This window comes from Caretta caretta, chromosome 1, assembly GCF_965140235.1.
Source record: "Caretta caretta isolate rCarCar2 chromosome 1, rCarCar1.hap1, whole genome shotgun sequence".
NCBI classification, from domain to species: Eukaryota; Metazoa; Chordata; order Testudines; family Cheloniidae; genus Caretta; species Caretta caretta.
In genome coordinates, this window is record NC_134206.1 from 354,869,037 (window position 1) to 354,884,352 (window position 15,316).

Below are 15,316 nucleotides of genomic sequence, written 5' to 3' on the forward strand. Positions count from 1 at the left end.
ACAAGTACTCCTTTTCTTTTGACTCTCTGATGGGCTCCTCTGGGCTGTGCCCCGGCCGATGGGCTGTACCTGGGGCCGAGGACGCATGCGCTGGTGACAGCTCCAACCCCGCACCTCAGCAGAGTGGGGCCCTGACGTCTCCGGAGGCACACGACCGTAACGCCCAGAGAAGCCAGTCTTCCCCTCCACACACATCAGGGCAGGGCCTGGGAGGGCCAGACCTAGGTAGGCGTCACAGTGGCAAAGCTGGCTCCCCGTCTCAGAGATCAGAGGGGCTCCCGCACCCTGGTACTGCACAGACGTGCTGAGCTCAGGAGAGGGGCCCATCCTCTGCCAACGCCCCCCTCCCCTAACGCCGCACCAAAGAGAGCAGGAAACCCAGGCCCCAGGCCCAGGCAGCCCTGCGTGGGCTCTCCCTCCATGGCTCCACCCCGCTCTCTGTCAGAGCCCGGCAAGGCCCTGCTGCCAGTCAGGGTGTCAGGCCCGGTGCAGCTGGACAGCTAACGGGTCCCTTCTAATCCACAGCCGCTCAGAGGAGAGTCCCTGACTAGGACTAGGAAGGTCCAGTCTGCAACGCGCAGCCCGGAGAGCCTGCCAGTGACGCCTGCTCCGGCCCACGGCTCCTGCTGGGACTGACAGCCCAGCACACACCTGACACAGCTGCCACAGGACCCTTCACTCAGCTCCGCGTAACAAAGCCCGGCCTGTCACACTCACCCCCCCCCCCCGCAGCACACACACAACCCAGCCTGCAGGCCCATACACAGACACACACACACACGTACAACCCCACATTCACACACACACACACACACACACGTACAACCCAGCCTGCAGGCCCATACACAGACACACACACACACACGTACAACCCCACATTCAGACACACTCACACACCCCCGCAGCACACGCACAACCCAGCCTGCAGGCCCATACACAGACACACACACACACACACACACGTACAACCCCACATTCAGACACATACGCACACACCCCACAGCACACACACACACAATCCAGCCCACAGACACACACACACACACACGTACAACCCCACATTCAGACACATACGCACACACCCCACAGCACACACACACACAATCCAGCCCACAGACACACATGCACACACAAACACACGCACAACCCAGCACGCAGGCACACATGCTCCCCCCCCACAGCACACGCACATACCGGCATGCAGGCACACACACACACACACACACCCCACACTGCCTCACACCCAACAGCACACACATTCACAGCCCATATTCACACCCAACCTGTCCACTCCCTCATAGTCACATACTGCTGCCCACCAAAGCATAACTAGCCATGTGAAACGTGCACACAAGTGCACTCCACCACCTGGCCACATGCGCCCCAAGGCCTGCCATTACCCAGCCTCACAGCAGCCGGACAGGCAGAGCTCAAGGAAAAGTGGTTACTTTCCTGCCCTGTAACTGCTGTTCTTCGAGATGGGTTGCCCCTGTCCATTCCACTTCAGGAGTGCGCCTGCCCCATGTACCACAGCTGGAGGTTCCTCCCGTGGTGGTTCCCACGGAGGCAGCATGTGCACCCTTCGCACACGCATGCTCCCAGCAGCTGGTATAAAGGGCAGAGCCCGCCCAGCGCTCCTTCAGCTCGTTCCCACTGGAATCCAGGACATATATGCCAAAGTAGAGGGGAAGGAGGGTGTGTCGTGGGATGGATGTGTGCAACGCGCCTCAAAGAACAGCAGTTACAGAACAGGTAAGCAAACATTTTAATTCTTCGAGTGACTGCACTTGTCCATTCCACATTAGATGACACACAACCAGTTCAGGATGGAAGAGGGTTTCAGAGCCTATCTGAGCCACAATTGCAACACAGCCCTCCCAAATCTAGCCTCAGCGCTCGAGGCTTGGGAGAGAGCACAGTGGCTAGTGAACATATGCCCCAGTGCCCAGGTTGCAGCTCTGCTTATGCTACTGATGGGCCCCTGTCCAACCCTGCTGGCGCCGCTGAGCCCATGGAGAGTGTGCTGACACTCTCCCAGCTTAGCTCCTCTAGCGGTACCAAGGCACCGCACAAGCCAGGATCCAGTCCGGGAAGGTATTCTTTGCGACAGGACAGGCACCACCTTCATTTTATCAGCGAAGGAAACAAGCAGCTGAGGGGTCCCTGTAACCTGCTTCGTCCTGTCCAGGTACAAGGCTAAAGCCCTGTGGATGTCCAGACTGTGAAGCGTCACTTTGTCCTTATATGAAGAAGGTTTTGGAAAAAACGTTGGTAAATAGATAGACTGATTAAGGTGGAAATCCTAGCCCACTGTAGTCAGAAATTTAGGATGTGGGCACAAATATAACTTGTTATAACAAACTGTATATGGGGGGGGGGTCTGCTACTAATGCCCAAATCCCAGCTACTCCTCCTGGTGCAAGTAATAGCTACTTTCGTGGAGAGAGGCCGAAATGAACCCAGAGCCATAGATTCAAGAGCTGGACATATTAATGCCAACAAAACCAAATGCAGGCCCCATGGAGATGTGGGGTCTCTACCGGTGGAAAGTGCCTGTCCAATCCTTTTGAGTATCATACAGTGACAGGGTTGCAACATATAGACCTACCCTCTGTAGGGGATGGAGCGCAGCAGTTGCCACCAGCTGACCCCTCAGAGAACTGAGGGAGAGCCCTTTCCCTTTAACGTAGAGTCAATGTTCCAATAAGTGAGGAGAACAGTGCACAGGAGGCGGACCCTGCTGCTGGGCCACACCAAGAAAGGAAGTTAGACCTGGGGGATGGTTTTCTGTGGGTTCGGAGAACCTCTAGGGAATACTCTGTCCCTGAACTGGTCATCACCCAGCATCCCAGCTATCAGATGAAGGCTGCAAGGGTTGGGGTTCAGCAGCTGGCTGTGGTTCTGTGAAATTATGTCTGTGACGTGAGGACGAGTCACGGGCTCCTGGATGGAAAGATTCAAGAGGTTGGAGAACCAGTGCTGTCCAGGAAGGAGGACAGAGCTCAGGTTCTCTTGGTTGGAGAGAAGCCTGGTTGTACAGGAAGCAATACTGACATGTCCTTGGTGAGCAACAGGCCCAAGGAGCAAAAGAGGGCCTGGATCTGCTCAAAGCTGATCTCCACCTGATACCTGGATCACCCTCAGACCAACCAATCGCCCAGGACAGGAACACCTGGCCGCCTTCTTTCCTAAAAGGTAACGCCACCACTGCCATGCACTTTGTGAGGGCTCCAGGGGCTGAGGGCAGACTGAACAGGGGGCTGTGAATTGATAATAGGCCTTTGCCACAAGGAACCTTTGCCTCAGTGATCTTGTGGCTCTGGCGGATGGCAGGTGTACGTAAGCGTCTTTCAAGTTGAAGGCAGCATACCAATCGTTGGGATCTAGGGACAGGATAACACAGGCCAGGTAATCATGCCAAACTTTCTGTTTGTTAAGTATTTGTTCAGGTTTCGCAGATCGAGAATAGGTCTGAGGCCTCCCTTGGACTTTGAAATGGGAAAATCTCTCCCCCCAGTGCTGAGGAGGTACCGGTTCTATAGCCTCTGATTGCAAAGAGACTGCACTTCTGGAATGAGAGCAGGCCATGAGATCCGTCCCTGAAAAGGGACAGGGAAGTGGGAGGTGTGGGGGACCAGTGACAAGCTGCAGGGTAGAACCCAAACTCAATCAGTTGTAACAGGGCTCCAAGAACCTAGCAAGCGGGACAACCTGCTGCCAGAGGGACGGAGAGAGATCCGATCCCAACAAGGTGGTACGCTGGCCTTGACTAAGGAGTCAGATAGACTGAGTAGCTGTCGTGGGTTATCTCCATGGAGCTATTGCAGGAGGAGGAGTTGGCAACGTCTCTCTCTTTGGGATTTATGGCACCTCTTCATATGCTCAGGCTGCCTTGGTGGATACAAGGGGTACCTCTGCTGAGTCTGAGGATGAAACTGCTTCCTCTTAAGACCCAGGTGTAAACACCCCAGAGACTTAAGGGCTGCCCTAGAGTCTTCTAGGGAATGCAGCACTTTCTCCATTTTCCCCAAAACAAACTAGGATCCTCTACTGGGAAATCCTCACTCATCTGCTGGCCCTTAGCTGGTGTTCCAGGCTGCAGCCCAGAGGAGTGTCGCATTGTGACCACAGATGCTGTCACTCCTGGCACAGAGTGTGTACCATCCACAGCCAACTGAGGCAAGTTGCCAGATACCAGACAAGCTTCCTTCAGCATGGCCTGATATTCTTGCTTAGCCTCATCTAGCAGTTGTCAATGAATTTAGCCATATTGTCTCACATGGAGAAATCGTATCTGGTCAAGACAGCCGGGTAGTTTGCAATTCTAAATTGTAACCCTGAGCATGAATAAATTTTTCTACCAAAAAAATCAAGCTTTTTTTATTCTTTATCCTTAGGTAGATTTGGAACATCCATGATGTGATTTCTCGTTGAGTGCAGTCACCACCAAAGAACAAGGGTGGGCTGCATGTAGAAATACTTGGGACCTTGGGATGATACTTGGTATGTCCCCTCTGTTCTCTCAGCAGTGGGTGGAAGAGATGCCAGGGTTTGTCACAATTTTTTGTGGGCTCCAAGATGGCAGGTGTACTCTACCAGGCCCTGAAGTGTGCAAGTTATCCACCAATTTACGTTGATTCCCCTACACCATTTCTACCTGCACACCCACGGAGCTGCCCTCTCTTTTTCATAACTCTTGTTAGGCCTTAGAATAGTCCTGAATCTGGGATGATGACTCCAACACTGTTGCTTCGTCAAGAGAGGACAAAGATGTACTAAGGGGTGGCTGTACAGGATGGTGCACTGGTGGCTGTAATGAGGTTATATCACTTGGGTCATAGATTCATAGAAGGTTAGGGTTGGAAGGGACCTCAGGAGGTCATCTAGTCCAACCCCCTGCTTGAAGCAGGACCAATCCCCAATTTTTGCTCCAGATCCCTAAACGGCCCCCTCAAGGATTGAACTCACAACCCTGGGTTTAGCAGGCCAATGCTCAAACCACTGAGCTATCCCTCCCCTCCCATCCCCCTCCAGTTATGACTGTAAAACCTCTGATTCTTGATGGGTTCCAAGGTCGGAACTTGGATTGGCATGGGGCATGACTCTTTGCCTTGGAGGAGATTTGAATATTCAAGGCACTGGAGAAGCTCAAGAAGTTGGGGGCATGCCCCACAGATTCCAGAATGGCCACTGGTAAGGCATTGGGTCCCAGTTATAAGTGTCCCATGGCCATATCCCTGGACCTACTCCTGTGGGAGCATCAGTGCTGAGTCCTTGATCTTCATGAGGAGGAGGGCAAATTGAGATCGCCTGTTGTATGACTGGGATGTGTAGGATCCGACCTCTGACTCCAAAGATAAATAGGAGTAATCGGAGGGCCGTGGAGGCAGGGTACTGGGTGGAGTAGAAAGGACTGGCAGTCAAGATCTATGATTGGAAGTGAGGGCTTACCCACTGACGGTACCAAGCCTTTGTTTGGAAGATGTGCTGAAGTCTTGGCAGTCATCGGTACCAAGGGCTGCTATGTCAAAACCGGCATCGAATGATAGGGTGACAAAGTTGCAGACAGCACCGGCACTTGTGAAGAGGTAGGCGGTACTGATAACCCTACAGCCTGTAGAATCAGGGAGCCCAGTACCGAAAGGCAAAGATCTTTAGCTGCTTCCTACTCTTCACATGTAGTCTGTATTGAGAGCACTGTATGAAGCTGAAATCACACAAGGCCCCGGCAATGGAATCAGTCTCAATGCTGCCAATGTTGGTGCAGAGTCAATGACTTCACATGACATAAGCCAAGGAAGTATGTGGTAGTGGGAAGTGCCTCACCTAATCTGGGGCTCTAACCTGGGTACCCAACTTGCTCCTGGAAGGTCACAGAATCATAGAAATGTAGGCCAGAAGGGCTCTCGCTAGGTCATCTAGTCCAGTGCCCTGCACTGAGGGAGGACTAAGTATTATCTAGACCAGTGGTTCTCAGACTTCTGTATTGGTGACCCCTTTCACACAGCAAGCCTATGAGTGTGATACCCCCCTTATAAATTAAAAACACATTTTTTATATTTAACACTCTTATAAATGCTGGAGGCGAAGCAGGGTTTGGGGTGGAGGCTGACAGCTCCCGACCACCGCAAGTAATAACCTTGCGACCACTTGAAAGGTCATGACCCCCAGTTTGAGAACCCCTGATCTAGACCATCCCTGACAGGTGTTTGTCTAACCTGCTCTTAAAAATCTCCAGTGACAGAGATTCCACAACCTCCCTAAGTCAGTGGTTTTCAACCTGTGGTCTGCAGACTACTAGGGGTCCACAGACTATGCCTATGGGGGTCTATGAAAGTTTGTCATTTCCTTAGAACAGTGGTTTTCACCTGTGGTCTGCAGATCCTTGGAGGTCTGCAGACTATGACTAAGATTTCCAAAGGGGTCCACACCACGATTCGAAATTTTTTAAGGGTCCAAAAATGAAAAAAAGTTGAAAGCCATTGCTCTAGGTAATTTGTTCCAGTGCTTAACTACCCTGATAGTTAGGAAGCTTTTCCTGTTGTCTAACCTAAATCTCTCTTGCTACAATTTAAGCCCATTAGTTCTTGTGCTTCCTTCAGTGGTTAAGGAGAACCATTTATCACCATCTTTATAACAAGCTTTTACATACTTGAAGACTGTTCTCATGTCCCCCCTCAATCTTCTCTTCTACAGACTAAACAAACCCATTTTTTTCACTCTCTCCTTGTAGGTTGTTTTCTAGACCTTTAATCATTTTTCTTGCTCTTCTCTGGACTTCCTCCAATTTGTCCCCATCTTTCCTGAAATGTGGCGCCCAGAACTGGACACAACACTCCAGTTAAGGCCTAATCAGCGTGGAGCTGAGTGGAAGAATTACTTCTCATGTTTTTCTTACAACACTCCTGCTAACACACCCCAGGATGATTTTTGCTCTTTTTGTAACAGTGTTACACTGTTGACTAAGATTTAGTTTCTGATCTACTATAACACCTAGATCCTTTCCTGCAGTACTCCTTCCTAGGCAGTCATTTGCCATTTTGTATTTGTGCAATTAATTATTCCTTCCTCAATGGAATACTTTGCATTTGTCCTTATTGAATTTCATCCTATTTATTTCAGACCATTTCTCCAGTTTGTCAGGACCATTTTGAATTCTAATCCTGTCCCACAAAGCGCTTGCGACCCCTCCCAGCTTAGTATCATCTGCAAATATTATAATTGTACTCTGTATGCCATTATCCACATCGTTTATGAAGATACTGAAGATACTGGGTCAGAACCAGACCCAAGACAGATCCCTCAGGACCCCACTCAATATACCCTTCCAGCTTGACTGTCATCCATTGATAACTATTCTCTGAGCATGGTTTTCCAACCAGTTATGCACCCACCTTATAGCAGGTTTGTCTAAGCTATATTTCCCTGGTTTGCCAGGCACTGGGGTCTCCTTGATGAGGAAGGTCTCCTAGGCTTTGAAGAATGCAGATTGTCTGACTTCTGTCTCTTGCGCAGCACCAGAGATGGAGAATGATGCTTCCTTCCCAAGTCCCCGGAAGCGCATTGCCCAGAGGGGCACTCCGAGGCACAGCAGAGTCGGTAGCTCTGCGTACCAAGTGGCTGAGTTCTGAGAGAGGATGCAGTGCCGCTTACGTCAGCGGGTGTCAAACCATCACCTCTCTGGATTTCCTGGCCCTAGTCTTGAACTTCTTGCAGATCAGGCTCAGGCGTTTACCCCAAACATGTCCCTCTCCCAAACACTTTAGACTGGGGAGGTGGGGATCACTGACTGGCAGAGATTTAAATACAGCCAGAGCAGCATTTAAATTCCAGAGGCATAGGCATTTCCTGATCCCGGGCATCAATGACATGAAGTAAAAGCTGAAATATCAAAACAATAAAACAAAAAGCCAAGCGAGCACCACTACCTAAAACGAATGCTAAACCGACTATTCAAACTATTGACAGCAGTGTAAAGAAACAACGAGGAGTCCGGTGGCGCCTTAAAGACTTGCAGATTTATTTGGGCATAAGCTTTTGTGGGTAAAAAATCCACTTCTACAGATGCATCTGAAGAAGTGGATTTTTTACCCATGAAAGCTTATGCCCAAATAAATCTGTTAGTCTTTAAGGTGCCACCGGACCCCTCATTGCTTTTGTGGATACAGACTAACACCATTACTCCTCTGATACTCAGTGTAAAGAAGTTTTCTCTGAGAGAAATGGGAACTTGTGTGACAAGACACACATGCTTCAACTACCGATCATGGCTAGTGAGAAGGAACTGAGGGATGCTCCTCTCTTAATACAATCGGCTAGTGGCATGAGTGTGTAGAGGGTGCATATGTTGTCCTGATGGATACCTGACTTTGGTGTGCTGGGCACACACACCTGAAGCGGAATGGACATGTGCAATCACTTGAAGAGGAAAAAGAAATGCACAGAGGGAGAACAAACCCAGAGAACAGTGGATGCCTGCAGGAGGGTCGGTTCTAAAGCTTCTCATCACACCTTGAACCCTTCACTGCACCCAAGGAATTCTGCCCACAAACCCTTCCCTTCAATCTCCCCCTAGGACTGCCAAGGGAGCTGGTTATATACTAGTCACCCCCCAGCCTTTTCCCACCAGGCCTCGTCACAGGCAGGACCACAAAAATGACCTCCATGTTCAACTACATTTCCCATGATGCCTTGCCACAGACTGCCATAATATGTATATCACCGAGGGCTTTGAGGAGCTCCTGCCTTGGCTTAAAAGCTAGGGACAAGAGACTGGGTCCTGTTTCAGCCCAGTCTGCTTCCTCAAGGCTGTTCTCCCTCCATGCTAGTGCCCTGAAATCAAAGGTGCCACCAGCATTCTTCTCAGGAGAGGGCCCAGGGGGGCCCAGTCCCCAGGTTACCTATCCAGTAGCAGAGGTCACAGCATATGTTACATCCCAACTTCCTCATCAGCAGGATCCTGCTGTGTGCATGCATTGCATTTCGGGAGGTGAACGCATGCACACAGGGTTCCCCTTCCCCCCTTTGCATTGCCACACAAGTCCTCGCCAAGCCACCATCTCCCCTTCTGGAGCAGACCCAGGAGTGCAAAAGGTGGAGGAAGCAGTGTGAAAAGATGGCGGCTCAAGGTTCTGGGAAGCAGGGAGCCTGGTCAGAGACCTCTCCCACCTCCCTTCCCACCAGAGAGACCGGAACCGGCTGGGACCTATCCCCCCACCCCTCCCCTCCCACCAGAGAGACTGGGACCGGCTAGGACCTCCGCCCATTCCCCTCCCACCAGAGGGACTGGGACTGGCTGGGACTTCTCTCCCCTCCCCTTCCCTGGAGAGACCGGGACAGTGAATTTGGAGTAGTGTTGGTCTATGGCCAAGGGAAGACCTGGGTCCCCCGTTGTTGCACTCCTGTCTGATTACAGATATACTCACACGTGCACACAACAGCACGCATGCATGCTCAGACAAACACACACCCACACACAACTCACTGATTTAGCCAAGCGTGGTGTGGAACCTGACCCAGCTCCACAAGGAGGCGATTACAGGAAAACCTCAACTTTAGCATGGCCCACGTGCTTGCAGAGAAAAGCCCAAAGCAGGACCTCAGTGCAGTCGGAAGGGTCAGAATCGGACAGGCAAATAGGAGGGTCCCAGCACTTCCACTGGAACAACCTCCCACGTTTGTGGACCTGCCCGTGATTTTGGAACACGTGGGGCAGGCGACGGTGTGGCACGCAGGGAGTCTATGCACGTTACACTCACAGGAAAAATGAAAAGGAGTACTTGTGGCACCTTAGAGACTAACCAAGGTGCCACAAGTACTCCTTTTCTTTTTGCGAATACAGACTAACACGGCTGTTCCTCTGAAACCTGTCACAGGAAAAATGACACCCTGGGCACCTACCCACAGAGACGTGTGCCAGCAATGAGCATGGGCAGTCATGTGTGCAGCACAACCCACAAGGGCAAACACTCAATAACACAGACACACCAAAGGACACCCTGCACCTGAGAAATGACTGCTGCTTCCCCTGTGCAAAGCCCCTATTCACCAGCACGCACTCCCACGTGTGCCCTGTGCAAGAACAACATACATACTACGACACGTGCCCTGCGAAAGCACGCCCTTATTCACCAGCGCTCACACTCCCACCTGTACCATGTCAAAGCATGGCCCCTACTCACCAGTGCACACATACTCCGGTGTGTGCCCTGCGAAAGCACGCCCTTATTCACCAGCGCTCACACTCCCACCTGTACCATGTCAAAGCATGGCCCCTACTCACCAGCGCACACATACTCCGGTGTGTGCCCTGCGAAAGCACACCCTTATTCACCAGTGCACACACTCCCATGTGTGTGCTGTGAAACAACTGCCTCTACTCACCAGTGCACACACACTCCTGTGTGTGCTGTGAAAGCACGGCCCTTATTCACTGGCATGCACACTACCACGTGTACCCAATAAAAGCACAGCCCCTACTCACCAACACACATATTCCCACATGTACCCTGTTAATTCCCGGGCCCTACTTACCAGCACATGCGTGTACGTGTATGTGCTACGAAAGCCCGGCCCGCTCACCAGCGCCCGCACTCCCACGTGTACCCCGTGAACGTACGGCCCCTTGTCACCCACTCCCCCCAAGTGAAAGCACAACTCGTCTTCCCCAGCACACGAACTCCCACGTGTCCCCGGCGCAGACATGTCCCCCGTTCCCCGGCAGAAGCACCCGCCCAGGCTCCCTGTGAAGACGTGCCCCTCTCCCCCGGCGCGCACACTGGGAAAGCACAGCCCCTCGCTGCTTGTGCCCGCACTCCCACATGTGCACACACGATGGCTATTCCCTGGCACACACACCTCGGAACACATGCCCACCAGCACATGCGCTCGCCGCTCTGTCCGTGCCCATGTTCATTACACCCGCTGCATTTAATTACTTCTGAAGGCTCCCCACCCTCCTCCCCTGCCTTGGCCGAGGAAAGCCCACTTGTGGCTAGTTTGCTGGGCAGCGGGAGCCGGCCCGAGCCCCTGAGCCCGGTGTGGTGCCCACGGCCAGCACAGCTCTTACCTTTGGAGCAGAGCCTGTTCACGGCACAGGGATAGGATGGCAGGGCCCGAGTAACCATAGCAGCGCTAGCGAGCGCCAGGAGCCAGCCAGCGTGCAAGTGAGCCAGCCAGCGAGCCAGCAAGCGAGGAGTGCTGGGGGTGGGGGCGGAGGGGATTCGGGAGAGGAACAAGAAAGATAAATTTCTCCTGCGAACTCAGCCCCCCTCACAGCCTGGGGAGCCGAGTGTTAGTTTAAGGTGTTGTCATGGCAACCAGAGTATGTGTGAGGAGAGAGGGAGAGGGAAGGAAAGTTCAAAGCCAGCTGGGTGGGGGGGCTGGGTCTCCTGGGGGGTACCCGGCAGGTGCCACCCCCCCCCGCCCCAGCGCCCCTCAGAAACACTACCCCTGCCCTGAGCTGGCTCCCTTTTGGGGGGACAGGAATCCCAGGGCACAGCCAGCTGCCAGAGCTCTCTACCCACCCCCCATGCCGCCATTGCTGAGCACCCCTCACCTTGGCGCCCTTCCCTCGGAATCCCCCTCCCCTCTGGGAGCCAGCCCCACCTGGCCCAGCAGCTCCCTCCTGGGCCACCCCGCCCCAGGCCCAGGCCTTGGGGCGAAAGCTGCCTCTGGCCAGGGGGTGTCACTTGCCCGGGGCGGGTGCATGCCCAGGGCAAGTCCTGGCCTCTGGCGGCCCCCAGCCCCGGTCCGCTGGGGCCTTCTCCCTGCAGGTGGCACCATCCGCTCACAAACTGTGGGGACCGTGAGCCCTGCCTGAGCCCCCCGGCCAAAGCAGCCAGGTGGGGGGCTCCTGTGGGGGCCGTGGGAACACGCAGGGGCACCTCAGCCCAGGACGCAGCCACTCTTGTTCACACGCACCCTCTGCACACACGAGAGGGACCAGACGCGGTGCCGGGGGGCCACGAGCGGAGTGAGGGGCTCTCTGCTCGGAGCTGGGGAGCCTCCCACAGTCAGGGGGGTCTAAACCTCTCCCATCAGGCCCTGCTTCCCCCAAAGCCCCTATGCATGGGTCAGCACCGTGCACCTGTGTGCATGCCAGCACGGTACACCCCTGAGCACGGGCGGCGGGCACGGTACACCCCTGAGTGCGGGCAGTGGGCACGGTACACCCCAGAGTGCGGGCGGTGGGCACAGTACACCCCTGAGTGCGGGCAGTGGGCACAGTACACCCCTGAGTGCGGGCGGCGGGCACGGTACACCCCTGAGTGCGGGCGGCGGGCACGGTACACTCCTGAGTGCAGGCGGTGGGCACGGTACACCCCAGAGTGCAGGCGGTGGGCACGGTACACTCCTGAGTGCAGGCGGTGGGCACGGTACACCCCAGAGTGCAGGCGGTGGGCACGGTACACTCCTGAGTGCAGGCGGTGGGCACGGTACACCCCAGCGTGCAGGCGGTGGGCACGGTACACTCCTGAGTGCAGGCGGTGGGCACGGTACACCCCTGAGTGCAGGCGGCAGGCACGGTACACCCCTGAGTGCGGGCGGCAGGCATGGTACGACCCTGAGTGCGGGCGGTGAGTACGGTACACCCCTGAGTGCGGGCGGTGGGCACGGTACAACCCTGTGTGTGGGCGGCATGCATGGTACACCCCTGGGTGCAGGCGGTGGACACGGTACACCCCTCAGTGCGGGCGGTGGGCACGGTACAACCCTGTGTGTGGGCGGCAGGCGTGGTACACCCCTGGGTGCAGGCGGTGGGCATGGTACACACCTGGGTGCAGGTGGTGGGCACGGTACACCCCTGGGTGTAGGCGGTGGGCACAGTACACCCCTGTGTGTGGGCGGTGGGCACGGTACACCCCTGTGTGTGGGCGGCAGGCATGGTACACCCCTTGCGCTGGTAGGGGGCACGGCACACCCCTGAGTGTAGGCGGTGGGCCCACCTGGGTGCAGGTGGTGGGCATGGCACACCTGTGTGCACACACGCCTGTGTGGAAGCAGCTCTGTGCTAAGCCACACCCTAACCTTGTAGGGGGAAGCTCAGGGCACTGGCTATGGCCATGCCACGCTCCGCGGGGAGGGGAGCTGGGGGCTCTGCCCATGGCCACGTCCTTCCATGGGGGGAGGGGAGCTGGGGGCTCTGTCCTCGGCCCCGCCCTGCCCTGGTGGGGGAGGGGAGCTGGGGGCTCTGTCCTCAGTGACACCCTGCCCTGCGGGGTGGGGAGCCGGGGGCTGTGCCCAAGGCCGTACCCTGCCCTGGGGGGAGGGGGGATTCTCAGGTGCCCTTTAGGGGCTGGAGTGGGGGTCGTAAACATCACTTTTGTGACAAGTACAAAGGACAGCACAGACCCAGGAACTCAGCCCAGAGCGAGGTGTGTGTGTGTGTGTGTGTGTGCACGCCTGTGTGTGTGGATGTGGGGTGCGTGAATCTGCGTGTATGTGGATGTGGGTGTGCGTAGGTACATGTGTGGGGAGAGTGGAGTAGGGTGTGTGCATTTGCGTGTGTGTGTGTGTGTGTATCTGGGGGTGTGGGTGTGTGTTCATGTGTGGTGTGAGCAGTGGGGATGTGGGGATGTGTGCATCTGCGTGTACGTGTGTGGGGGTGGGTGTGCGTGGGCGGGGGGAGGTAGAACTCGCTCACCACAATCGTTCTCGGTGACGCTAGCACCATCGGGGAGCTCCAGGATGCAGCTGATTGTACCTACACCTTATTGCTTGGTGCCATTCGCTCTTTTAATCTTTCCTTATCAACCGACTTTTCACACCACGAAATTCAGGCGAGTTAAAATGTTCTCAGCCCCCTCTTCCCATCTGTTCCTGCCCCTCCCGCCACCACCTTCCCCCCCCTCATCCCCCCACGCACAAATCTGCAGGCAGGATTCCACTTTCTGGAGCAGCTAATGAACGGGGAGGAGGCTGGTGCATGGCCCATCTCAGGGCATGCAGGGGCGAGAGGCTGCAGCCCTCCCTGCCAGTGAGATTTCCCGTGTGCCAACAAGACGCTTCCCTGCCGCACACGGGAATTACCGCCAGCAGCTGAGAGTGCGGCACTGAGCCGTGCACGCCCCAAAGGAGCGTGCGGCTGGACTCCGGCTCACCAGGGAGCTCTCCGTGCACAGCACAAGCCCTGGCCACTGGCCTGGCCCAGGCCGCAGGCTGCTCTGCCCACCCGCCTCATGGCCCTGGCCACAGAGCTAGCCAGGACCCTGCCCCTAAAGCTGGGCTTGACTCCGCTCCCCTGGAGCCCAACAATGGGGCTTCAGCAGAGCCCATGAGAGCGCGGGGCCCCACCCTGTTGGGGCAGAGCAAATGGCAGAGTGCCCAGCACTCCCTGCTAGACAGGAGGAGGAAAGCCCTGGCGAGTGCATGAGCCGTGCCCTGGCTGCTTTGCTGCCCCTTCCCCGTCGTGCCCTCCCTGGCCTGGCAGCTCCTCGGGGCAGGGAGCGGGAGGGTCTGCCGGGACTCTGGAGGTGGGGCGATGCCAGCGCTTCGGGAGGCCGGGCCCATGATGGGCAGTAGCCACCGTCGCGAAGCAGGAGGGTCTCTCCCGGCCCCAGTGGCTCCCCCACCACGTCCAGGGAGGCCCAGGTCCTAGCCAGTTCCCTCGGCCCAGAACTCAGTGCGGGCCCAGCCAGCGGGCCCCGCTTACCTCCACAGCGGCTCCTGCTCCCGGCCTCGCTCAGGGCCAGCGCCAAAAGGAAACCTGCAGCCACTGGCTCTGCCCCTTTCCTGCCAGGAAAAGGACGCCCCTTTAGGCTCTCGCCTGCCCCCTCTCCAGCCACAGGACAGAACCCGCCTCCTCAGGCGGAGACACTGCATGAGCCCTTTGGCCCATCGCGGGAGGGAAGCCCATAGACAGGGCGAAGTAGCGATGCTGGGCGGAGATGGGCTGGGGGGCCGTGTATATGCCTGGCTTGGGAGGGCTCTGTCTGTGTGTACGTGTGTTGTGGGGCCTGTCCCGTGATGGAGGGGTGTGTGTGTGTGTGTGCGCACACACTTCCCAAAGAATCTGGACACACACCGGGCAAGTCAGGATGTGCCTTCCACAGACTATCTGCACAGCCAGGAAGCACCTTGCCAGAGCAGTGATTTCCACTTCCTCCTGCTCTGCGCCCAGAGGAAACCCCCCGCCCCACCCCCAGGCTGTGATGGGGGGCAGCCTCCTCCCCCGGGACTGTCTGTCAGCCCCATAGGAATGCAGAAGGCACAGGGAGGGGCAGTTTGCATCCAGGCCTGGTGCACTCATTGCATGAACCAGGGGCCAGATGGGTTGCGCAGGGGTGGGGCCAGACTGAGAGGGTGGGGCCGGATG

The 15,316-nt window shown here is 55.8% G+C and overlaps 1 long non-coding RNA gene across 1 annotated transcript in view; it reads right to left on the bottom strand.

Annotated features, from left to right (window-relative positions):
- LOC142070970 (uncharacterized) overlaps positions 1–14,693 on the bottom strand; it is a 95,120-nt gene extending 80,427 nt beyond the window's left edge. The window contains exon 1 of the long non-coding RNA XR_012666918.1: positions 14,654–14,693. This is a non-coding gene — a long non-coding RNA (uncharacterized LOC142070970). The remainder of the gene's footprint in view (positions 1–14,653) is intronic.
- Between the last annotated feature and the right edge of the window lie 623 nt (positions 14,694–15,316).